This window comes from Panthera tigris, chromosome D2 (assembly GCF_018350195.1).
Source record: "Panthera tigris isolate Pti1 chromosome D2, P.tigris_Pti1_mat1.1, whole genome shotgun sequence".
Lineage (NCBI taxonomy): Eukaryota > Metazoa > Chordata > Mammalia > Carnivora > Felidae > Panthera > Panthera tigris.
Window position 1 is genome coordinate 56,284,258 of NC_056670.1, and position 24,251 is coordinate 56,308,508.

The 24,251-nt window shown below is 46.9% G+C and overlaps 1 long non-coding RNA gene across 1 annotated transcript; it reads left to right on the forward strand.

The window, feature by feature from the left end:
* Positions 1 to 1,142: 1,142 nt before the first annotated feature.
* LOC122231904 lies at positions 1,143 to 10,990 on the forward strand. The gene is made up of 4 exons (XR_006209191.1): positions 1,143 to 1,218; positions 1,814 to 1,908; positions 8,503 to 8,567; positions 9,488 to 10,990. It is a non-coding gene; the product is annotated as an uncharacterized LOC122231904 (long non-coding RNA).
* The last annotated feature ends 13,261 nt before the right edge of the window (positions 10,991 to 24,251 follow it).

A 24,251-nucleotide genomic window follows, 5' to 3' on the forward strand; every position in this document is an offset into this window, starting at 1 on the left:
AATTTAGGGGGTTCATGGACCCTTAAAAGTTAATCTAAGACCCCAAATTAAGAACCTTCACTTAACAGAAACTCTGCCCCAAGGACACACCTGATTCAGAGCTCTTTCCTTAAGGAGTCCGGTCTGCTGCTGTATCACGCCGTCATCCTGTTCGGAGGGCATCTGAGTCATATGGATGCCCCTGACATCCCAGAGGCCACCTCCATGCTTGTTTCTGCATCTTGGTTCCCACCACCCTCTTAGTGTGGAGGTAAGTTGCAGGTTGTCCTGTTCTGTCTGATCAATGAGTGTTCCTTAGCTAGAAACTTCAACTCAGGGAGATAGCAAGTGACTGGTAATTAACCAGTTTCACTCAATCCCAAGCACCTAAGCACACCTTTCTTGGTTTTTGTTCTCACCTCTCTCTCTGCTGGTGAAGCTGTGAGCAGCAGCCCCAGCTGTGGAGCCTCGCCTCACCTAAACCCAGCAGATTTAGTAACCAATGCAGTAATTATCAGCATCAGTCATCCAGATGTGAATAGGCTGTCTGCACAAAACAGCTCTATAATGATGTCACACTTCCCTGCAGCTAGACAAGTAAGGGTGCAACAGACCAGAGGTGCTGGGGAAGGACAGAGAAATGCAGGAAATGACGGAGACATTCTTTCCAGGAAGTTCTCTAGGGAATGCAATCTGGTTTCTGCACTTGAACTTGGGAGGGTTGAGCCTGTGGACCAAGCAGACCTGGTCCTATAATTTCTAATTCCTCTAATGTCCTCCATGTCCATTCACTCAGTTCATGTCTGTGTCCACTCAGAGTCTAGCCCTGCCCTGCCTCATTGTAGACATCTTGCCCTCACAAACTGCCCAGATACACCCTGCTTTCTCGGGACACACGCACACTGTTATGGACTGAATTGTGTCTCTCCACCCCACCCCGCCTCCAAATTCATATGTTAAAGCCTTAACTCCCAATGTGACTGTATTTGGAGATAGAGCCTTTAAGGAGGTAATTAAGATTAAATGAGATCACCGAGTAGAACCCTAATCCTTAGGATTGGTGTCCTTACAAAAAAAAATAAAGAAACACTGGAGGTTTCCCTCTCTCTCTCTGCACGTGGACAGAAGAAAGGTCATGTGAGGACAAAGAGAGAAGTGGCCATCTGTAAGCCAAGGAGAGAGGCATCTGAGGAAACCAAACCTGCCGGAGCCTTGACCTGGGACTTCCAGCCTCCAGCTGTGAGAAAATACATTTCTGTTGTATAAGCCATCCAGTCTGTAGTATTTTGTTATGACTGCATAAGCAGACAGACACACACGTTTTTCAACCCACTCCTTACCCAATCTGGCATGTTCAGTCTCCTCCCAATACCCTGACTCCAGCCTTCTCCACTCTGGTGACGTCTCTCTCCATACTATTCTCCCACAAATGTGCATTCTTATCTGGGACACTTGCCTAAGAGATTTTCTCATCTTTTGACACCCAGACTAAATCTCATCTCCCACACCACCTTCCCAAACCACTCTGGCCAGCAAGCTTGGCCTCTTCTGCTCTCCTGCAGGTCTGCAACATCTTAGCACTCCAGTTTTCTAATTATTTCTTAGGCATAAAACTGGGCCATCCTATCTGAATGGAAGCCCCTTTGAGCCCAGAGTTTGTATCTTACACTTGACTACTTCATGGAAGCCGGTGTGAAATTGGGCACTGAGTGAACACACGGTGTTCGCTGATTAATTTATTCCAGTTAAACATATTTACTTTAAGAAATACTAAAAAGTTAATGTGGCACTTTGTTTTCTAAAAGCTCAAGACATTTTGTGTGTGTCATTTCAGTTATCTTGAAAGCCTTTTGGAGCAGGGACTCTTGGGAACGAGCTCCCTCCCGCAGTCCAGCCTCAGATGGGTTACACGAGCCACTTAGAGTCACAGTAAGTCAGCCCTTCTTTCTCCACATCAGAAGATTTGCTATCCTTGCTTTTCTCGTCACCCTCACTGATCCACCTGGCTGTCTTCTCACTCTCCAGATGGAAAGAAAAGGCCAGGGAATCTCAGATCTTAGAGATGCTTCTGTTCCAACAGGTCTGTTGCAAAAGAACAGAGAGGTTGCTACAGTTCCCCAAGCCCTTATCTGCAGCCCTTGAAGCCAAAGGGGTTTTAGAATTCAGAAATGTACCATACACTCTGAAACGTCCCCTGTGGGGTCTTGGGCAGTATCCCTTAACAGGAGGCACTAATATTTCTGCAGTAAGATACATGAATGTTCTCACTTAAGCAGGTGTGAGGATCAAGTGGCTTCCCATCAGTTTAGGTCAGGTTTTGTCACCAGCTGAGTTTTGGCAACAGACTCACAAAGAAAACAAAACAAAAATCCACCTCTTGATTTTGAGAGATTTGAGAACTTGGGAGTTGCAGATGAGGGATTTGTGGAATTAGCTTTGGTTGCCCCCAAAGAAAAGAATGGTTTGGTGAGGGCAAGCGACAGCCTCACCAAAGTTGCGAGTGAGAAACCACACACTGAAAGAAGTGAGGAGTTTAAGGGACAGTGGAGAAATGACTCCTTCTCCAACCAACTTGTAATGTGCTGTAGTCCTTTCTTCTAAGGAACATGTACTTATCAGATGGCTGGCGAGTTTCAGATGCACTTGTGTGAACAGTGGCTTAGAAGTGACAGATGCATGGAATGGATTTATGAGAGGAGGCAGGTAGGGATGAAGGTGCAGATCTTGTAGAGAAGCCACAAACCGTGGTGGACTTCCAGCTGGCCAGAGAGAGCTCGTTCAGAACAGCTTAGAATGGGAGTGCATGCTACAGGAAACTTGTCCAGGTGGAGAGAGGGCAGACCTGTGAAAGGAGACTGGAAAAAGGAGAGCATTATGGAATCCTAGAAAAGCTGGTTAGGTCAGAGCCTCTTAGGGCTGCGGGGTGGGGCGTGGGGGAGCCTGGGAGCGATGCTGCGGGTAGACGTCTGATAATCATGTTACTCTGTACCCAGGTGGCTTGGATGCTTTGAAGTTTTCCCACACTGTTGTAGGGTGGCTTTGCAATCGGAGAGGCTGACTAAGAGTATGACACAGGGACAAGGCAGGGCCATGGAGAACCCCCGACTGCACAGCTCTCTATTCGTGCTTGAGATGGCCAGCCAGCAATAGCTTTCATGGTCAGGGGGCTCCCTGGAGCCCAAGGTCAGCAGCAGGAAAGCTTCATCTTGAATCTTAAGGCTGGCCTTGTTGCTGACCTTGGTCCTGCCTTGCCTTTGCTCCAGGTCCTAGTACCGGCTCTTAACCTTTTTCTTCTGACTGAGCTCTGTTTGGTACTCCTGCTCCAATAACTGGGTCTCTGTCTCATTCTCCCATCCTGGTACCCAACCACATGACCCAGGTGTTTAGGATTCTGGGGTCCAGATTCTTCCCTCCCTGTAGCTGAGTCATTAGCACCTGCTGCCTCATATCCCTGATATCAACTGCCTTCCTGAGCCTCTGCCCACTGACCGCCTCATGCCAGCTTCCTCTGATATTCCCCCAACCTGGCCTCACTTTCTCCTACCATCAGCTGCCAGGACCTCCCAAGATCCTGGCCCTGCCTTGGTGGGTAGATCTTGATCCAGGTTCCAGCCACTCCTGGTCTGGCATCTCCAGCTGCCAACCCAGCCAGGTTTCTGACAGACATGAACTCATGGTCATGGTTTAAAGAATAATAATAAAAAAGCCTTTAGCAGTTGGGGAGTGGAAGCAGGCATTTGCCAGCAGCATATGCCAAGGGGCCCCTGGGCTGGGAGTGCCCTGGCCAGTTTCATCCTAAGGGAAGAGAGAAATGTGTGAAAAGTGAACAGGAGAGGAAAGTGAACAGGAAGGTGGAAATAAAAAGAGGGAAAGAACCAGGAGGAGAGAGAAAGGGGAGGAAGGATTTTGGAGAGGAAGCAAAGGGCAGAGGAGAATGTTTCTAATCTGTTTTGAATGTGTAAACTGAATATGAAGATCTTGTCATCAAGAAAGAGTCAAGTATCAGGGTGCCTGGGTGGCTCAGTCAGCTGAGGGTCTGACTCTTGTTTTCGGCTCAGGTCATGATCTCATGGTTTGTGAGTTCAAGCACTGTGTCGGGCTCTGTGCTGACAGTCTGGAGCCTGCTTGGGATTCTGTCTCTTTCTCCCTCTCTCTCTCTGCCCTTCCCCGGCTCATGCTCTGTCTCTCTACAAAAAAAATAATAAACTTAAAAAAAAAAAAGAGTCAAGTATTGACACAAAAGAAGATGGAAAGGGTAATTGGGTGGCGGGGAAGAGAGGGAGTGAGGGAGGGAGCGAGGGAGGGAGGAGCCATTGGGAAAAGAGAGGGAGGAGGGAGGAGTCAGACCATTTGGAGAGGAGGTGGGTTAGAAGCAGAGGGCTAACAAGAACAGGTGGACAAGAATTGATGGCGTCTGGGGAAAGGAATCCATGTTTGAAATTGCAAGGGGCATTATTTTTTATTACTCCATCGTGATTTCATTAACCGTGGTTTGTGGAGTACTCCCTTCCCCCCACTGCTTCTCCCTGCACCTCTTGGTTCTTTACTGATTTGCCCTAAAACTCTATCCTCATCTTGACACCACATTCCATTCAAGATAGAATGGATTTGTCGCAGGTTCAGTTTCAGGGTCTGGAGGTATTGCTATGACCGGCCAGATGCCGGGGTAAAAGGAGGACGATAAAAACGATTACAGGACTTTCATAAGGAACACATGAGATAACGTAGGCAAAGCACTTAGCAGAGCGCCTGGTACATCGTGAGCGTTCCATACATGGTACCTGTTGTCATTCTCTTTCCTCCAATCTCAGTGCACAATCTGTCCCCTCCACCTGCCTGTCCTTCCTTTGAAATGCCACTCACTTTCATCTCTTTCTCTTCCCACCCAGACCTTCAGCATCTCACTTTTATATTCCTGCACTGGCAGATCTGTAGGTACCCCTGCCTACATAATCTCTCCACCCGATCTACAGTAAGTCTTTCAATTTGTGCAGAACTTTACAGAATTAAAAAAAAAAAATCCTCATTGACACAAATGATGGCTCGAAGGGGTGAGTGGCCTGCCCAGCCTGGCTCAGCTAACGAAAAGCAGAGCTGGGATGCAAACTGATGTCTCTTGGGCAGTGCCTACTGTCCAGAGCCGAGCAAGAAATTGCTCCTTTCAGAGAGACCTGGCTTTACATATCCCGTAAACATCTTTAGGGTCTGGCACACCAGAGACCCTCAACGGGGTCATTTCAGTCACTTCTTCCAGACACCCAAAGAAGCGCAGGGTCACTGTTGGCTCAGCCCTACCCCTGTGATGGCAGGGTCCACTCTGTTTCAGTGTCACTCCACTTACTCCTCAGAGGCAAGAAGAGCCCAGCCCTGCCCCAGGGCCGTGCACATGGTAGATGAAGGCTGACCAGCAGAAGCAAAGCCAACATTCCACACACTGGTGAGCGAGGAGAAAATCGTGAGGAATTATGGTTGTTTAAGTGTAGCTCTAACCATAGAGAATAAAAGCAACTGCATGCTCATTGCAACAGAAAGGAATTGAGATTTCATGAAAAGAAGGCTTTCTTCTCCTCGAGAGTTGTGAGATGTTAGAACCAGATTCCTGCAGAGGTTGTAGAAACTGCTCCCCTGGAGCTCTTTAAGGGCTGGAGCACAATTCGGCTTTCCAGTGAGGTGGCAACAACGGCTGCCTGGAAAGCTGGGGCACAGGTTTTTGGGGGGGAGGTGCAGTTTAGGGCATCTCAGGAGGCAGGCAAAATCTCAAAGACAAGGCTATGGGCTGGAGCAGGGAGGGGAGGGCAGGCCCCAGGGAGGCAGGGGGCCAGAGGTTCAGGCAACAAAAACAGCAGTAACAACATTGAGTTCCGAGTAGAGAGCCCCGCAGGCTGTTTGTTGTCTGATCTGTCCAATTACTGCCTGCTGGCTGGCCCCGTGAGCACTGCAGCGTGCAGGGAGGGAGCTCATTCTGGACCCTCGGGAGTTGATTGGACCCAAACAGACAAAGGCCAAGTATTTTACCTCAGCAAAGCAGGGTGCAGAGGCTGGCCCACCACAAGATTAAATGCAAATAATGAAACCTGAAGAGTGCTTTTTCATCGTGCTCCTTAAACAGGGATGTTTGGGGAGTATTCCAGGACCACAAATTACCCCAGATAAAAGCACCACGTCTTCCTGGACTACCCATTTTTACCGGAAGATGTGCTAGGGGCAGGGGGCAAGAGGAGGTGTTGGTAGATAATTTAACTGGTAAGAAATTGAAAATACGCTTTCCATTTTGATAAATCTAGATACATCACAGAGTTGAATGCAAATGCACTGTACGTGCATCTTTTAGACAAAAGACCTTTCAAACTTCCTGTTGGGTGAGATCCCTCCAGACCCTTGGGCTGGGGCTGTGGGATACCCTTTCTTCTGCTTTGAGAGTACTTTGGCAGAGAAGTTTTAACAGAGCTGCTCCAGTATTTACAAAGCCTTGTCTCATGCGCTGCCTCGTCGGGATAGTCAACGAGCATTTAAGCGCTTTCTGTGGGCCGGGCACTATGACTTTATGACAAAGAAGTGGGTATTTATATTTTCCCTGTAGTGGAGTTGAGGAAACGGGCCCAGAAAGAGAGGGTGATCCCTCCCTCTCAGCAAAATTCTCATATGGCAGAGGAGGCCTAGGAATGTGGGTGCTCTTTTTTTGGCATGCTGACTCTATTTCATTGTACCTGCCGCTCTTCCCCATGACTCTGCCGGTCCTCCCCACTACACAGTGCTCGCTACCAAGCGCCCCCTCCAGAGAGCCTTCCAGGCAGGAGGGAAAGGTCCAGGACAAATGGCAAGCCTGGGAAATCCAGCTGGTATCTGTGCCTTTTCTCTTGCCCGTGTTTGTGGCGTGCTCTGCACACATTTACAGATAAGGACATTAGCACAGAGACACCAACACCCCCGGGTCACAGGCAGAGCATCCAATTCGTAGCCTGGGTCGGAGGAGTTCCAGCTCAGTGCACAGCCCAGGGGCTTCTGGGATGTGACCAATTCGCTACACGGTCCAGAATGGATGGGCCTCCGCCAGCATTTATTCAGAGCTTGTTAGGTGTGGGCTCTGTGTTAGGCCAGTGGGGGAACAAAGATGGATGAGACCTTCTCTGCCTTCAAGGAGCTTACAGCACAGCAGGGAATTGATGCTGAACTCACGCAGAAAGAGATAGGGAATAGAATCGGGCTGGGGAGATGTGGCCTGCAGGTGACACCCCTCCTCCTTCATCCTGCAGCCTCTCCTGGGAACTGCAGGGCAGGAGAGGTTTCCCTGGCTTGGTTACTGGACACCTTCCCTCCCCGTCTCCATGTAGAGCTCTCCTCTCTCTCTGCTTACTCGTGGCCTTCGGAGAGCTCATCCCGTGTCAAACGCTCCCCAGCACGCACCACACCCAAAGCCCCCACAGCCTGTGCTCATAAGCCGATCTACCTACACGGTACTTTACCAATGGTAACAGCACACACTGAGCCACGCTTGCATGTGCTGGGTGCTGTTCATGTGCTTTTAGCGCTCCAATCATCCCTACAAGCCTACGATTCTAATTACTATGCCCGTTTTACGGACGAAAAGGCTGAGGTTAAGTAAACAGCAAGCTAAGTGGCAAAGCTGTACAGTACATTCTAGGCAGACTCTAGCCATTCCACACACGGTGCCTCACTTGGGCCTCACAATGATACCATGGTACAGGTAGACGGGGACGATTGGGGCCCAGAGTGAGCAAATGCACTGCCAAGCTCGACTGGTCTGCAGGTGAAGTAGAGGCTAGAATCGGTATTCTGCAGGTGTGACTTGGTATTCTCGCCATTACATTTTCTTGCTGAAATAAGAGAATATTCCTTGAACATTTCCAGTCACCCTGTACCCAACCAGTCTCTGCCCCCAAAGAGTCTTTGGGTCTTTGTACTTCCCTAATGGGTAAAAACAAGGACAAACCAGGCAGGACCAGGCACTGGTGAAGCTGGAAAAGCTTGAAAGACTGCCACCTGGTGGTATCCTGAGTGGTGGCGGCTGAACTGGGTCCAGGGCCTGGAGGGGTGGGCGGGGAGGGTCCATGATAAGAAGCCCGTAGTAGAAGTTGGAACTTACTGATTGCCAAGTGTACCCCAATGGCTTGTGTCACTTATTCCTCACGTAACCATGTGAGGTGGGTTCTATTAACATCATCCCCATTTCAAAGATGAGGAAGCTGAGGCTCAGAGGTTAAATGACCTGCGCAAGGTCATGCGGCTGGTAAATCTTAAAGTTGGGATTCAAATCCAGGTTTGTCTGTCCTCAGAGACCGTTTTTACCTGACCATTCCATATCTTGCCTCCCTCTCCCTTACACCATTGGGCCACTGCCTCCTTCTCCGATCTCATACCGCAGCCCTGGCTCCCTGAGCTGTAGCCACTCTGACCTGCTCTCCATTCTTCACCATCATCCTCAAACTGGGCCTTGGCACTTGCTGTGCCCTCTGTGTGGAATGTTCTCTCAGGTTCACCCGTCGCTTATTACTCATTACACAGGTCTCAACTCATGTGGTCACCTCCTCAAAGATGCTATTCCAACCATCCATCCAGGGTGCGTCGAGGTAAGCCCCGTTCCTCACTGTCCCATTAATTTACCACGTTGTCCTCTCAGGGCTAGGCACTCTCTGAGATCGTCTTGTTAAGATGCCTTGCATTTCTGGTCCTCAGCATTTGATATAGTTGAAGCGTCTGGGGGTTTTTGGTAGTGGTTGTTGTTAATTCTTGTAATTAGCTTGTATCTTATAGATATTGCTCTTGGTCATTTAAAAAGAGGCTTAATTGGTCATTCAGGCTTGGAACCTATTCTGTTCTCCAACTTCATTACTTCCTCCACCACAGTCAGAACCTGGAAAGGTAGATTAGCATCTCAGGATTATAAACTGCCTGTTCTCACTCACCCACATTTGGCCGTGCTCCAGAAAACAGGCTTCGGTTTGTGAATTTGAATTTAGAATCCCGCACTTGTAAGGAGAAGCCCAGACCCAGGCACAATTCCTAGGCTCCGCTGCAAATCTGCGCAGAATACAGATGCTTACACAGATGAGTTTCTAGCCAAAGATATGAGTGACCTCAGAAAGGAAAAACCACCGTGGCTGATGGTCGTTAAAGCTTCCTTGATATAATTTCAGAGAATGAGGAGAGCCACAGACCAGGGTAAATGAAACCAGGAGACTTGAACCCTGAGCTGACAGCCCCACTACGGTCATGTGACAGCAGAGCACTGACTGGGAGGGGGCGGCCTGACCTCTCATCCTGGGCCGCCTCTGTCTTGCTCTATGTCTTTCCTTAATCTGGAAAGATAAGACAGAGCTGGCCGTTTTTCAGATTCCCTATAGCTCTGACGTTTTGGGCCCTAGTAGGGTGGGGGGAGCAGGAGAAAGAGTTGGCGGGGAAGGAAGCTAATGTTGACTGAATTCCTACTCTACATCGGGCACCGAACGGGCGTGGGTGGCGTCAGGTCCTCATGGTCTTTATTTTGCAGATGAGAAGAAACAGCAAAGGAAATTAAGCGACTTGCCTGAAGTCACATAGCCAGCACGTGATGGGGCTTTGCCACAAAGCATCTGGCACTTACAGACCATCCCCACCTGATGCTCCGGAATGTTTAATTCCTAGAAGTGGTGCCCACCTCCTGAGGAGCACTGCTCCGTTCGCACAGTGACGGGGAAGGGAGAGCACAGCTGGGGTTGTCAGATTTCTTGTTTTTTTCCAGCACCACGCTCTGGCTCCTAATTACGCAGCTGAGGGGTGAAAAGCTAACGTGGATGTAAGTAATGAGCAGCAGACCTTGTGTCGCAGGCCGACCCCGGGTACAGGGCCCAGAATGATTCTGTAATTGCAGCAGCCAGTGGTTCTCGAGGGCTGCTCGTGTGCCGGGCACTGACGGCAGCAGCGGTGGCGGTGGCTGAGGGCTCACTGTGCACCAGAGCAATGTCCTTAGCAGCGTATTTCTTCGGAGGGGAGTCAGACGACCCTCCCTACTTGCTGGTTGAGGACATCCGGTCTCAGTCTCTGAGAGGTGAAACAAAGACCCAGACCCCAAGGTCAAACCACCAGGATTGCCTATTTCTGCTTCTTGGTGGTGGAGGAGGAAACGTGCCAGGAAAGCCAAAGAGCTGTATTTTCCTCATGAGAAATTGGGGCACATGGTTTGACTGGTTATGGAGCAGGCTCTTGGAAAAACCCAGGGATGGTTACTGTCACCATGGTTCTTGGCACAATCACCTACCTCTTGGGGCTCCCTCTGTTCCTTACCCCCACACCATTCTCTGCCTGCACAAAGGCCTTCCATAAAGGGTCATCACCCTGGCTTTCCTCCCCCAGAGAATCCAGTGCTCTAGAATCACAACTTCGTTTAGTATACAACGAAACTGACCATTCCTGACGCCCCATTTTGGAGGGGTGCCAGAATAAAATGATCGGTATGATTCATACTAAGGTGTGAGTGACTAATGCGTCACTCATTACTGGCAGGTGTTTGTCCTTTTAAAGAGAAGCTAGTTTATCCACCAGACATCTCTGCATACTGGGATCCTAGCTGCCTGGCACCCCATAATCATGGGGGTAGATGAAGAGAGAGACTCCGTTCCCCAAGGGGCTATTTTCTGAAGGGAGATGTTTGTCTCCTCTTGCTGACCCCTGAATAGAGTGCAGCGGCACAGGGAGAGATCTTGGAAAACCCAAAAGCTACCATTGGCATTGTATCCTCTTTCTAGACCCTCTCTTTGGTGAGAAACCATTTTAATAAGGCTGTAATTTTGTTATAGAATTTTATAATTAAATATCCTTAAAAGAAATGAGGTTGTGGGTCCCTATCTCCCAATTTATCATAGACTTAATGCCCCAAGGTACACAGTGTTTAATCAAGAACGTATCCCCGTTGTAACTCCATGCAAGCTTTAGAGATAGGAAATGCTCTGAATTTATCATGAAGGTTACTTTCTGTTCTTGAGATGTTATTCTGTTTACCAAGTTTACAAAATAAATGGTGGCTTCTTGGTGAGAAATAACAGGCTCTCCTTCGTCCCTGCGTTCATCCCAGTCCCATGGGCCTCTCATTCTCAGAGGTAAATCTATCCATCAGCTCTCCACAGAGTAAAGGTTCAGAGCGTTTCTTCTTTTAAGGAGCAGACGCGCTCCCCCTGCTGGCTAAGGGCATCCAATACACCTGTGTCCTGCAAAACCACAACACTTTGGATTTCCTTCAAACCACAGAATGAGCACCTACTATGTGCCAGGTGCAGTGCTAAGGGATATAAAAATGAGAAATACCAGACCCCTATCCTCAAAGAGCTTAGGGTTTGGTTAGAGAGACAAAATGTGCATATATATTACACACAATACATAAAACAATGTAACATCTAATTGCAGTATCATAGAGAAGCAAGAGATCACTTGTGTTTACAGAGATAAGGGAGGCTCCAAGGTGGTGATAAGCGTTTTACTTGCATCTTGAAAAAGTGGTTGGATTTTAGAAAGCAAAGAGGGAGAGAATAGTCAGTGTAGGGAGTCCTAGAATGAAAGGGACCTAAAGAATCATCTGCTTTAATCTCTGAGGGAAAAGGAGCTCAGAGAGGCCACATGCCCTGGATGTAAGAGACATGCCCCGGAACAGACTAGAACCCACCTCTTCCTACTCTAACTGCAGGATCAGAAAGAATTCCAGGTAGCAGGAGGAATGAAAGACGGATGGGAAGAGCCGGATATGTCAAGGAAATCGAGAAAAGAGTCTGAGTCGCCACCACAAGAAATCCAATCCCATTTACTGAGGAAGTGAAGTCGTCTGGTTAATTTAATTTCCTAATTAGATGCAAGTTCAGCAGAAAGGCTGCATTGTTAGAAATGTTAATTTTTAAAAACTTCCTAAAATGTTTTATTTCACGTTTCTTTCTTAGCAAGCAAAAATAAAGGTAACAGATCATTCATTGATAATTCTGGATTTTTCAGTATCTCATGATATTTTTGATGTAGACAGAATGCAAGCTCATAGGTATAGACCCTGTGAGGGTTTTTTAAATTCTTTAACAGCAATATACTTGCTTGCCTTTTGTCTCCTTATCATCAGCCATAGTATTTAGATTTATGTATGGGGGGGGGGTAGTTGAAGAGGGAAAAAATTGTGATTAAGTGAAGGCACTATCTTACTCTTCTCTGGCTAATTGAGGTTTTCCTGGGTTATTTGGGTAGCTTCCGATGAGCCCTCACTCCCCTCCATCCCCCCACCCCCCGCCCAGCTCTGTCCTCATCCTTGCAGGGCTGTGCTGGGCAGCAGGGTTTCAGTGAGAGAAAGAGAGAGAGAAAGAGGAGAGGGCAGACACGCACACACACACATACACACACACACAGAGAGAGAGAGAGAGAGAGAGAGAGAGAGAATACCAAGCAGGCTCCACATGCTCAGGACAGAGACCCACGTGGAGCTCAGACCTGTGAACCGTGAGATCATGACCTGAGGCGAAACCAAAAGTCAGCCGCTTAACTGACTGAGCCACCCAGGCGCCCTTTTGTTTTAAGTTGCTGAAATTTAGGCTAATTTGTTACAGCACAGTAGATAACTCATACACCAAGCTAGCGGCCTCCCCGGGGGTTGGGGAGCTCTTAGGCACTGCTGTTTCCCAGCTCCATCTAAGTAGTCAGAGCCAGTCTTGACATCCTGGAATCTTAAATCCAGAAGGGGCCTTGGAGCTTAGCTAGTCTATTCCCTCATTTCACAGATGGAAAAAGAAGGGCGGAGCGGAAAAGGCTTTGAGTGGAGCCATGCTGAGGCCAAAACTTGGATCTCCTAATTTGGGGTTCAGCCTTTTCTCCCCACATTCCCATTCCCAGGACCTGGTTAGCTTCTCTGCTCACTGTTCCATCCACCAAGTATTTATTATGTGCTAGGTGCTGTGTTAGACCCTGGAGCATTGTAGGGACTCATGCCATATGTCAAAACTTATCATTTGAATAACACACAATTATCATAATGGATATACGGCGAGTGAATGAATAAATGAGTGAATGAGTGAAAAAGACTGCACTACAACCAGGAGACTCATGTGCTAGTCCTCTCTTTGCCACAAATGTCCTGGGTCTCCTTTGTCATTCTCTGTAAATGAAGGTTCCAGGCTGGTGTGCAGTACAAAGACTTAGATTAACACGTAGAATCTTAGACTTTTAGAACTAGACAGGATTTTGGCAGGCAAGTGATGCTGAAATTTTAGAATAATAGCATGTCCCTTTGAAAATCAGAAGAATCTATGGGCCCCTGAAGCCACATACACAAAATGCTCTGCATACAAATTTTGGAGGATTCCTTGAACATTTGAAGCCCATCCATGGATTTCCCAGGGATCCATCAGCAAAGAATCCCTGAACTGATCTAAACCCCTGTTGTTTTAGGTGAGAAAACTGAGGCCCAGAAGAAGGGAAGTAACTTTCCTCACATCACACAGCAATTCAGTCGCAAAGTCCATGCTTGAACTCCTGAAATCTGGTCCAGTGCTCTCCTCACACAGAACCCTGACTTACGGGAAGCACACAGGTCATGAGGAGGCCATCTCCAGCTTCTGAAACATAGAAGAACTTCAGGAAATCACACACACATATTTATTTTCTATTAATATCTCTTGGGGACAGGCAGAGTGGTTTAAACGTTCAAGTCTGTCTCCAGCACTAGGCGAGAAGGCATCAGTGGGTGCTTCCTAAAACCGGGCAGTTGGAAAACACTAGAGACGGGACTGACAGACGCGAGGAGTGTGGAGGGTGGGGAACAGTGGAGCAGAGCCTTGTGGTGTGGGTGCTGTGCAACGAAGTCCCAGGGACAGCCGGTTTCGCTCTGCCCGCTGGCTGGTCCCAGGCACTTGACGGGCACCTCTGCTGTGTGGCACACAGTCCACGTTTACACAGGACCTGGTTTCTTGCTATCACATTAAGAGGTAGTTTAGTTTAGTGTCAAAGAGCAGGGGCCCTGATGCCAGCCTGCCTGGGTGCTGAGTCCTGTTTTGTTACTTTTTTAGCTGTGCCATCTTGGGCTTCTAGCTAACCTTCCTTTCTGATCTGTAAAATGGGACCGTCATAGCCCTTATACCACAGGCTTGTTGTGAGGGTCCAACAAGCTCATTCTATAAAGTACTTAGAACAGAGCCTGGTGGGGGCGCCTGGGTGGCTCAGTCAGATGAGCGTCCGACTTAGGCTCAGGTGATGATCTTGTGGTTTGTGGGTTTGAGCCCCACGTCAGGCTCGCTGCTGTCAGGCCAGAGCGTGCTTCGGATCCTCCGTCTCCCTCTCTCTCTCTCTGCCCCTCCCGCACTGTCACACTCTCTCTCAAAAATAATAAAATAAACATTAAAAAATAAAAAAAGCCTACACTTAAAAAAGTCAACTTTATTGAAGTACAAACTGCTTACAGTAACATATATATAGTAAGCATTCATTTAGATGGATGAATTTTGGCATGTGTATATACCATAATTGGTATATAGAACATTTCCATCACCCCTCATCCCGGTCAATCTCCCTTTACCCCCAGCCCCAGACAACCGTGATCTTTGCCACCAAAGGTTATGAGGATGCATCTTTATTAATACACAGGCATTGAGCTGCCAAAATACACATATGTCTCCCAATATACAGATGCATTTACTTATATATGTCTTTCTGTCAGTGTGTATTATACACACTAGGAAAGCTTTCTTTCTTATTTTTTAGATTAAGAAAGAATGAGAGAAATGATCTTTTTAAGTTTATTAATTTATTTTGAGAGAGACAGAGACAGTGTGAGCCAGAGGGACAGGGGACGGGGGAGAGAATCCCAAGAAAGCTCCGTGCTGCTAGCTGCCGATCCCAACGTGAGCCCAGCCCATGAACCGCAAGATCATGACCTGAGCCCAACCAAGACTTGGACGCTTAACTGGCTGAGCCACCCAGGTGCCCCTAGAACGAGAGAAACTATTAAGCAAATGGACAAAAAGTGAATAATTGGTGAATCTGGGAAAAGGGGATATGAGATTTTTTTTTAGAAAGTTCTTGAAACATTTCTGTAAATTTGGCATTATGTCGAAATAAAAAGTTATAACAAGTAAACCCAAGTAGCAGTAGATAGAACCACTGTTTGGCATTTGGAGCACGGTTCTTCCTCAGAACCCCCTGGAAAGTTCACTAAGCCTGCCGAGGCCCAGCGCACAGGGCTGGAAGGAATCTAGAGCTCTGGGAATGAAGCTTTGGACATCTGCTTGGCACCTAGTGACGGGGTGGGGGTGGGCAGTCTCCTCCAGGCTAGGAGGCCTTTGGCAGAGGGACCCTCCACCTAGCTGAGTCCATACTGGCCTTTGGGGTAAAATGGGCCAAACTTGAGTTCGGTGGGCAAAGAGCTGGCTTAAATGGGCAGGGCAGATGTGTTTCTGAAAATGCTTTGTACCCGTAGAGCCCTGTATATGTATGAGGGCTTAAAGCATCCTCAGACTTTAGGAATGCGGCAGCTTACAAGTGAATAAATATAGAATTATTATATAAATGTCATATAAAGCATCAGTTAATTATTATACCACTTCTCCCATGTCTGCCATCACTATTATTGCCACTGCTGTTACTAGCTGGGGTGACCAACCATCCTGGCTTGCTTGAGACTGTCCCAGCTTTAACACTGAAGACCTTGCATCCCGGGAGGATCCTTGGTTCTGGGAAAACTGGGGTAGTTGGTTGCCAAGAGCCTATACCTCATTTTTTGATTGCCATGATGTCTCCAACCATCACTGTGTTGGTCTGCTCAGGATGCCCAAAGAAAATTCCACAGGCTGGGTGACTTAACAGAAATTTATTTCTGCAGTTCTGGAGGCTGGGAAGTCCAAGATCAAGGTTCTGGCTGATTTGGTTTGTGACTTGCAGGCAGCCAACTTCTCGCCGTGTTCTCACATAGCCTTAGTTCTGTGTGCTCATGGGGAGGACGGGGGCTCTCTAGCATCTCCTTCTCCTCCTGTAAGGACACTAATCCCATCTGGTTGGAGTCTCACTTTTATGACCTCATTTAACCTTAATTACTTCTGGAAGGCCCTATCTCTAAATATAGTCACACTGGGGATTAGGGTTTCAATGTATGCATTTTGGGGGACCATTCAGACTGACTATTACCATGATAGCCATAGCCATATAGCCAGTCCTTCCTGTTCCTGGCTTTGGCCAAAACCGTCCCCTCCTAGGACAGCTCCCCATGCCCCACAAAGCATTCTCTGGTCTTTATTTCCTTCCACTGCCTTGCCCCCTTTTTTTTTGGCTCTTAGCTGTGCTGCTCCCTAGGAGTGTTCTGTGTCTTTGCACATGCTTTCCCTCTGCTCCTTGCCTTGGCCAAGGGAAACTTGGCTTTCATAGGAGCTGGATCTACAAGTCCAGAGAAGGAATTCCCTAGCGCCCTCTCATACTGGCAGCCTATCCCCCTTAAATCTCCCCTAGCCTCCCCCTTCTCTGATTGTCATGACAATGGCCATTTTGGCACCGGCAGCCCACTGGCTGCATGAGGGGTGCATGGGGAGCTCACTGAGGTTAATGAAGCTGCCGGTCCTCCTGGAGGTCGCAGTCACCCCGAGTGAGTCGTGCCCCAGAGCCCTGTGCTGGCCTCTTCCTGTCGCCGGGACATCATTAGAAATGTTAATTATTAATTATCACTAAAAGCTCTTTTTGCTGCATTGCCGTTCTCAATTGCTCTCACTGTCTCTCTCGTCCCCCCCTTTCTCCCTATAACTGTATCCTGGTTCCTGGGCCTCCTGTTTTCCTTTTAGTCATTTTCCTGTGATCACCTCTCACCTGCAGGCTGTGGAGTTGGGATATCTTGGGGCAAGGGGCAGCCAGGGGGAGGCAATGGGGCGCATCCTTTTGCTGTGCCCTTCTGGCCAGAGCGCCCACTTTCTTCTTTCAAAGCATTGAGGACTTGAGCAATAGACATTGGGCAGAGCCTAGACAAGAATAGGCTCCAAAGTTGTGAAGTATTTTTGGTAAATCAGAGAAACTCCCATTTTTTCCATCCCCTCTGTATCTTCAGCTTGGGTGCCAAGGCCCGGTAGTGTTGGCAGACTTGGGGATCCATCTAAAAAGATGTAATCTGAAGGAATGCCCGGGAGGATCTTCCCACCAAAAATGTTTCCGTCACCCTATTATGGTGACCTACTTCTACCCTTGGGGTGGGGGGCAGCTTCGTGGAGGGGGAGATTGCCGGAGGATCAGATGGCAGCTCAAATCCCAGAGTTGTCCCCACCTGCTCTAGGAGCATGGGCCATCTCTTCATATTGGACCACGCAGTTGAGTGAAAAGAATTGGATTTTAGAGCCAAGAGACTTGGGTTTGAATCCCTGCTCTGCCATGTACGTGCTGTGTGGCCTGAGACAAGTTCAATGGCTGCTCTGAGCCTCATTATTAAAACATGGCAGTCATCTCTTCCTCTCTGGGTTACTAGGGAATTTAATGAGATCATGACCTCTAGTTCTGAGCCTGCCATATTGAGGGGCTTAATAAATGTTCTTGTCTTATCTATAAGAAAGAGATGAAAACTCTTGCCCTTTCTATGCGACAGAGCTCAGAGGGTTGAGTTTCTGAGCAACCTGCTCTGTGCTGGCCACTATTCTATATGCTTTACACATATTAACTCATTTACTCTTCATAGCAACTCTGTCATGAAGACACTATTATTTTTATCACTACTTACGAAGGAGGCAAGTCAGATAAAGAAAAGTTCAATAACTTGCCTGAGGTCATGTGCCAGTAGTAAAATAGAAAAGCTAGGAAGCCTTTGGGATAGTTTAGGGACTGCAGATATGTTGTCTAATAATGTAGCTACTTGCCAGATACGGTTACTGAGCTCTTGATATGTGGCTAGTCTGAACTGAAGTGAGCTTTAATTGTAAATCATAACCCCAATTTAAAAGAAGTGCAAAAAGAGAGGGAGAATGTAAAATGGGTCATTAATAAATTTTTATACTGATTCCATGTTAAGATGGTTATGTTTTTGGATACACATCGATTTAAATAAAAAATGTTTTTAAAATTAACTTTACCAGTTTATTTTTCCTATCTTGAATGTGGCTACTAGAACATTTTACATGACATAAGTAGCTCACATTCTGTTCGGACTGGACTGCGTGGTCTGCTCATACCCTCTCATTATCTTGTCTCCAGCAATGAGGATTTGTAGACACTGAAGTGCCAGGTTATGACAGGATACAAATGTCCCCACTAGCTCCTAACTACAAGTTCATAGGTTTTGCCAATATCAGGAGTCCCTTTCTTTTTTATTTTTTAATGTTTATTTAGTTTTGGGAGAGAGAGAGGAGGGGCACAGAGCAAGAGGGAGACACAGAATCTGAAACAGGCTCCAGGCTCCGAGCTGTCAGCACAGAGCCCGATGTGGGGCTCAAACTCACGAGCCGTGAGATCATGACCTGAGCTGACGTCAGACGCTCAACCGCTCAACCGACTGAGCCACCCAGGTGCCTCATCAGGAGTCCCTTTCTTAAAATGCAGGCACTTCTGAGAGAAGGGCTTCTCCAGTTCTTTTAAGGAATGGCTTACCAGAGATGGAGTGTGTGTGTGTGTGTGTGTGTGTGTGTGTGTGTGTGTGTGTGTGTGTTTAAGTAGGCTTCATGCCCAGCGTGGAGCCCAGTGAGGGGCTTGAACTCATGACTGTGAGATCAAGACCTGAGCTGAGATCAAGAGTTAGACACTTACCAACTAAGCCACCCAGGTAACCCAGAGACAAAGGCTTTGACCTTGAGTGTTTACCCACCTCCCTGCCACCCAAACTGGAGAGAGAAGGGAAAGGAAAGGAAGCTTGTTTGAGACAAATTTTTGCTTCTCAGACCTGTATGTGGTGGGGGCTCCCCTCTAGTTCCTCGGCATCCCAACCAGATGCTTAGGGCTCCCAGCAATGAGGGAGGGAGGCGGCTGGCCTGGGGCCACCCTCCTCAGGGTAAGCACAGATATGTTCTGCCTGTAAGCTTTTGTGGCAGATTCCTGTGTGAGAGCCTCCAGTGACGGGGAGCTTGGTGGTCCTGTCTGCCCCACAGTTGGATGCTTCTACTTTTCAGAAAAGTCTCCTTTTTTATTGAACCTTCCTTTACAGGGTGCTTTGATTTCATAAATAACTCCAGGTTCTATTTTCTGGAACTGTACCTCTCAAAATTCCAGAAAATATGCCAGGGAATTTAGTGCCCTCCAAGACCTATTGGGTACAGATCTCTAAGGGTAGAGCTCAGGGATTTGTATCTCTCTCTCTCTGTCTCTTTCTCTCCCCTCCTCTCCCCACTTTCTATCTCCTTTTCTCTCTCTCCATCTCTTTCTACCCTATCTTCTCTGTGTCTCCTCCCTCTCTTCCCCTTTCCCTCTCTGTCTCTGTCCTTTTCTCTCCCCCCCCTACAAACACACACACACACACACACACACACACACACACACAGTGTTATAAGAACTGGACTGCAGGCAGGGGCTCCCATCTAGGTGTCACAGTGTCCAACAGTAATCAGTTGTGACAAGTGCTGCCAGTCATTTTTCCTAAAAAAAAAGTGGCAAAATTTGCAAATTATTTACTTCTTAAATTTAATTGTGCAGATTTAAGAATACTCCTATAATAGTGTTGCTTTTACTCACTTGGGTTCCTGGGCACTTTCTTGATTAGAAGAGAAAGTGTGGTGTTACTGCCACATGATAAACATTGCACACACCCATATCCTCTCTTATCTCTGAGCAGGGATGGCAGTAATTGCAGAGAGCAAAGTATGGGTCAACAATTATGCTAATACTGAGCCCTTCTTCTGTGACCAGCAATGTGCTAAGAACTTTGTGTGTAATATTGCATCTAACCCTCACACTAATCCTTGGAGGTAAGAACCATTATTAGCTTCATTCATACAAATGAAGAAGCTGAAAAAAGAGGTTTAGGTAACTTGCTCAAGGTCACCCAGCTGACAAACCAGAACAAGGTCTTGAACAGGTAGGTAAGTCTGTCTACCTTGATAAACTTAAATTATTCCATCACTATTGGAGACAGTTGGGGAACTTCATATAATTCTTGCCCAGGGACCCAGTAAGGGAATCCTGCCATGTTTCCATGAGAGGTACCCAGAAGTGCAGGACAGAAGGAACAAGGCAAGGCAAAGGAATGGGTTATTACTCTTGGAATTTGGCCCCAATATCCAATGCAAGGTGCCAATGAGTCACACTGAACCCTTTGGACAACTCTTTTACCTCAATGAAGACAGCGTAGAACCAAAGCCAGCCTAAAGGCCTGCTCTGCCAACTTCCATGCCAAAATGTCTACCCAACGCTTGGCTTTTAATATTTCCACTCGAGGAAAGGCCATACTTGCCAGCAAGAGGTACATGAGAGCACAAGAGACCAAGGGCATATTTGCATGTTGTGCATTTATTTATTCCCCACCCTGCTCAGGCTCTGCCCCTATGAGGATGCCCCGGTCAATACCCTCAAGACCTGATGGGCTGTAGAAGGGTCTTTCTCCTAGGAGATGGGGAAACAAGAGAGAAGTTGTGACATTTCCTAGAGGTACCCACTGAGGAAGTCTGCTCCAGCTTCTACAGGACAACCTGTCACATGTTTGAAGCAGCGCTCATGTGCCCCTTGAGTTGCGTCTTCTCCCAGACCAAAATTGTCCAGCTCCCTCAAGCCTTCTTTATGGACATGACTTTCATCTCCTGCACCATCTGGCTGCCATTCTCAGGATGTGGCCCAATTTCTCAATGTCCTTCTTACTCTGTAATGCCCAGGTCTGAGCCCTGTGCTCCAGACATGATTGACTAGTTCTGAGCAAATCGAGGCTACATTGTGATCTAGACCAGAGACATTCTACTTCCCTTAATGTAGCCAAGATTGTGTTCACTTTATGTATCATGTATCAACCACATAACACAGTTGGACCAGGCTGAGCTAGTGGTCAATTTACAGAATAACAAACAAATAGGTCATTTTCGCTTGGACTGCTGCCAAACCAGGTCTACCCCATCCGGTACTTGTGCAATTAGTTTTTAACCTAAATGTAGGACTTTGCATTTCTCTATTCTCATTCCATCATGTTGGTTTCAGCCCTGTGTTCCTTCCTGTTGAGGTCATTTCTTATTTCCATTCTGACATCTATAGTGGTAACTATACTTCCCAGCTTTGTGTCTGCTGCAAACTTGATTAGAACACCTTGTACGTTGTCTTCTGAGTCACAGGTAACAATGCCAATGAGGTCAGCACCAAGGACAGAGCTCTATGGCATGCCACTAGAGACCTCCTTTGGGTTGACACAGAAAAACTAATCAACATTCTTTGACTGTGGTTGCTCATCCAGCTATGACTCCACTTCCTGTCCTGTGACCCAGTTCTCATTTCCCCATCACATCCTCAAGGGCACCAGGTAAAGCATTTGTCAAATGCCATGCTGAAATCAAGATGCATTGGGTCCATATCATTGCCTTGATCTGCTGCCTGAACAAGTAGAATTGCCGCTGACATGCAATGGGCAAGATATTTGCCCATCTCAGAGGTGGAAAAGAAAAATGAATGTATAAATGACTGAGAATATAGGGAGCCACCGTGAAAAATGTAGGGAAGTCCATTTGAAGTTGAAGGATTAGTACATAAACCTCTCCCACTAGCAAAGATTGCCCTATTGCCCCAAATGTTTATATTGTTTCATTTATTTATTTATTTTAATATGAAATTTATTGTCAGATTGGTTTCCATACAACACCCAGTGCTCATCCCAACAGGTGCCCTCCTCAATACCATTCACCTACCCCCCCCCCATCAACCCTCAGTTTATTCTCAGTTTGTAAGAGTCTCTTATGTTTTGGCTCCCTCCCTCTCTAACCTTTTTTTTCCTTCCCCTCCCCCATGGTCTTCTGTTAAGTTTCTCAGGATCCACATAAGAGTGAAAACATATGGTATCTGTCTTTCTCTGTATGACTTATTTCACTTAGCGTAACACTTTCCAGTATATTGTTTTAACAGTCTATCGTGTATGGTAATTATTGCATGCATTTTTTTTTCTTCCCCATGAAACTTTGAGTTTGTTTTTTTTCTTTCTTTCTTCTTTTATTTATTTATTTTTTGTTTAAGCCACTTTTACATTTCTTATCAACAAATGTTTTCAAAAATATACACCTTAAGTCAGGGACTGTGTCTTAATCATTGCATAATAATGTATGAAAAGCACCCAGCCCAGAGTCTGGCCCAATATAGGAGCCCAAAAAATATTAATACCCTTTCTGTGTCCACAGCATATAGAACAGGGCCTTACATTCAAAAGGTGTTCAATAAACATGTGAAAATGCACACATGCACGAATGGTCATATCTCCCTGCTGACACAGTAAGGGCATAGGAGCAAGGACACCAGGAGACCTTGTACCTAGGCATGAAGTTGAGATGAGTCTAATCACTGCATGTATGATTCATATTAACCAAACCAACTTTACAAGAGGCTAATTGTTAAACCAGAATGCAGCCCATTAATTTACTCTGAGAACTACTATCTGACCCCACCAGGAGGTGAGAGGCACATGCCTGGCTGGAGGATGTTGACCGAATATTCTTGATTATTTATGGGGGATGGAACAGGGGATCCCAGAGAGGGCAAGAGCAAGTACAGAGGATGTACTCAAGCAGCATCTGAGAGGGAGGTCAGGGCTCAAGGACAAGTTGAGTTCAATTGGTCATCAGGTATGAGGGGTTGGCATGGGGCTTGACATGGGAGACAAGCCAAGAGGGCGGGTGCCAAGTAAGTGCTAGAAAAATCAAGGAGTAAAAGTGGGCATGCTCTGAGAGGGTCCATGACTTTCACTGCAAATATGCCTAGTAAGCCTAGAGCTTGCTATTATTGGAGCCAGCTGCATGGAGCCTGGAGTGCTTTGGCCTGGTTGAAAGACCCGGATCTGGGCAGACTGTTATGACTGTTCAGTGCATATAAATACACAATTTTTCCTGCTCCATATTGGAGAAACACCCCTATATCTACACTATCCAAATGCTCCTTTTAAACAAAATTCTTTCCTTTGTTAACCAGACAGCCTTTTATTACAAAGATGCTTGCTTCATATTCCAAGGATCCCTTACATGCCCAGGAAGGGCTTTGCACATAGGCAGCCCTCGGTTCAAATCCCTGCTCTGCCATTGGTAGCTGGGTGATCTCAGATAAGGTACTCAGCTTTTCCAAGCTAAAGTTTCCTCATCTACAAACTGGGAATAATGATTAGCATCTGCCTTATGATACTGTTGGGAAATTAGATTTAACATCTCTAAAACACCTGGAAGCTAGTTGTAGTAAACTGTAGCTATCAGTATTAACTCTGTGACCTTGGGTAAAAGTCAGTTAAGTCCTCTGAGCCTCATTTCCATCATGAACATGATGGCTGCAAGGACTGTGAGGGCATGGAAAGGAAAACATTTTTGTAAAATGTGAAGTACTCAATAAATGTAAAAATTCTGATTACTCTCAGGTTGCTTAGGTAACTTAGTCTCTTCTACATACCCTCCAAACCCAAAGGCATGCCCTGCATCAGGTTTTCAGGGGCAGTATTCAGAGGGGACTGTGATGCTTTCCAAATTGTGTGCAACATGTTGTGAGCACCCACACACTACATATCTCTCTGGGGAGAATGCCTATAACTTTAATTATATTTTCAAAGGGGTCTGTAGTCCCCCAAAGGCTGGGAAACACTGCCCTGGGGTTGTGAAGCTGTAGGAAAACTATAGTTTCCAAATATTGCTGTAAAATCTGGTGTGCAGAATTCCTTAGAGTGTGGAAAGACAATGGAGTCAGTGCTGTGGATATCTGGGGCCATTCCAAATATGGGTCCATTTTACTTGATCTTTCTTTCTCTTTCTTTCTTTCTTTCTTTCTTTCTTTCTTTCTTTCTTTCTTTCTTTCATTTCTTTCTTCTTTCTTTTTTGAGAGAGAGCATGAGCTGGGTAGGGGCAGAGGGAGAGGGGGAGAGAGAGTCCTAGGCAGACTCCACACCCAGCACTGAACCCAACGGGGGGTTCGACCCCACAAACTGAGAGATCATGACCTGAGCCAAAATCAAGAGTTGGATGTTTAACCAACTGAACCACCCAGGTGCCTCACCCTTGGGTCTTTCTCTAGCACCCAGGAATTCAAGGTCCTGCTCTGTCATACCCTGCTTGTTTCTAGAAGCACTGTACATGAGCCTGAACTGGCTATTCATTCCGTCTGAATAACCACCCCCCCCCCCATTTGCAAAGGCCTTTCCTGCCATTCCCAGACTA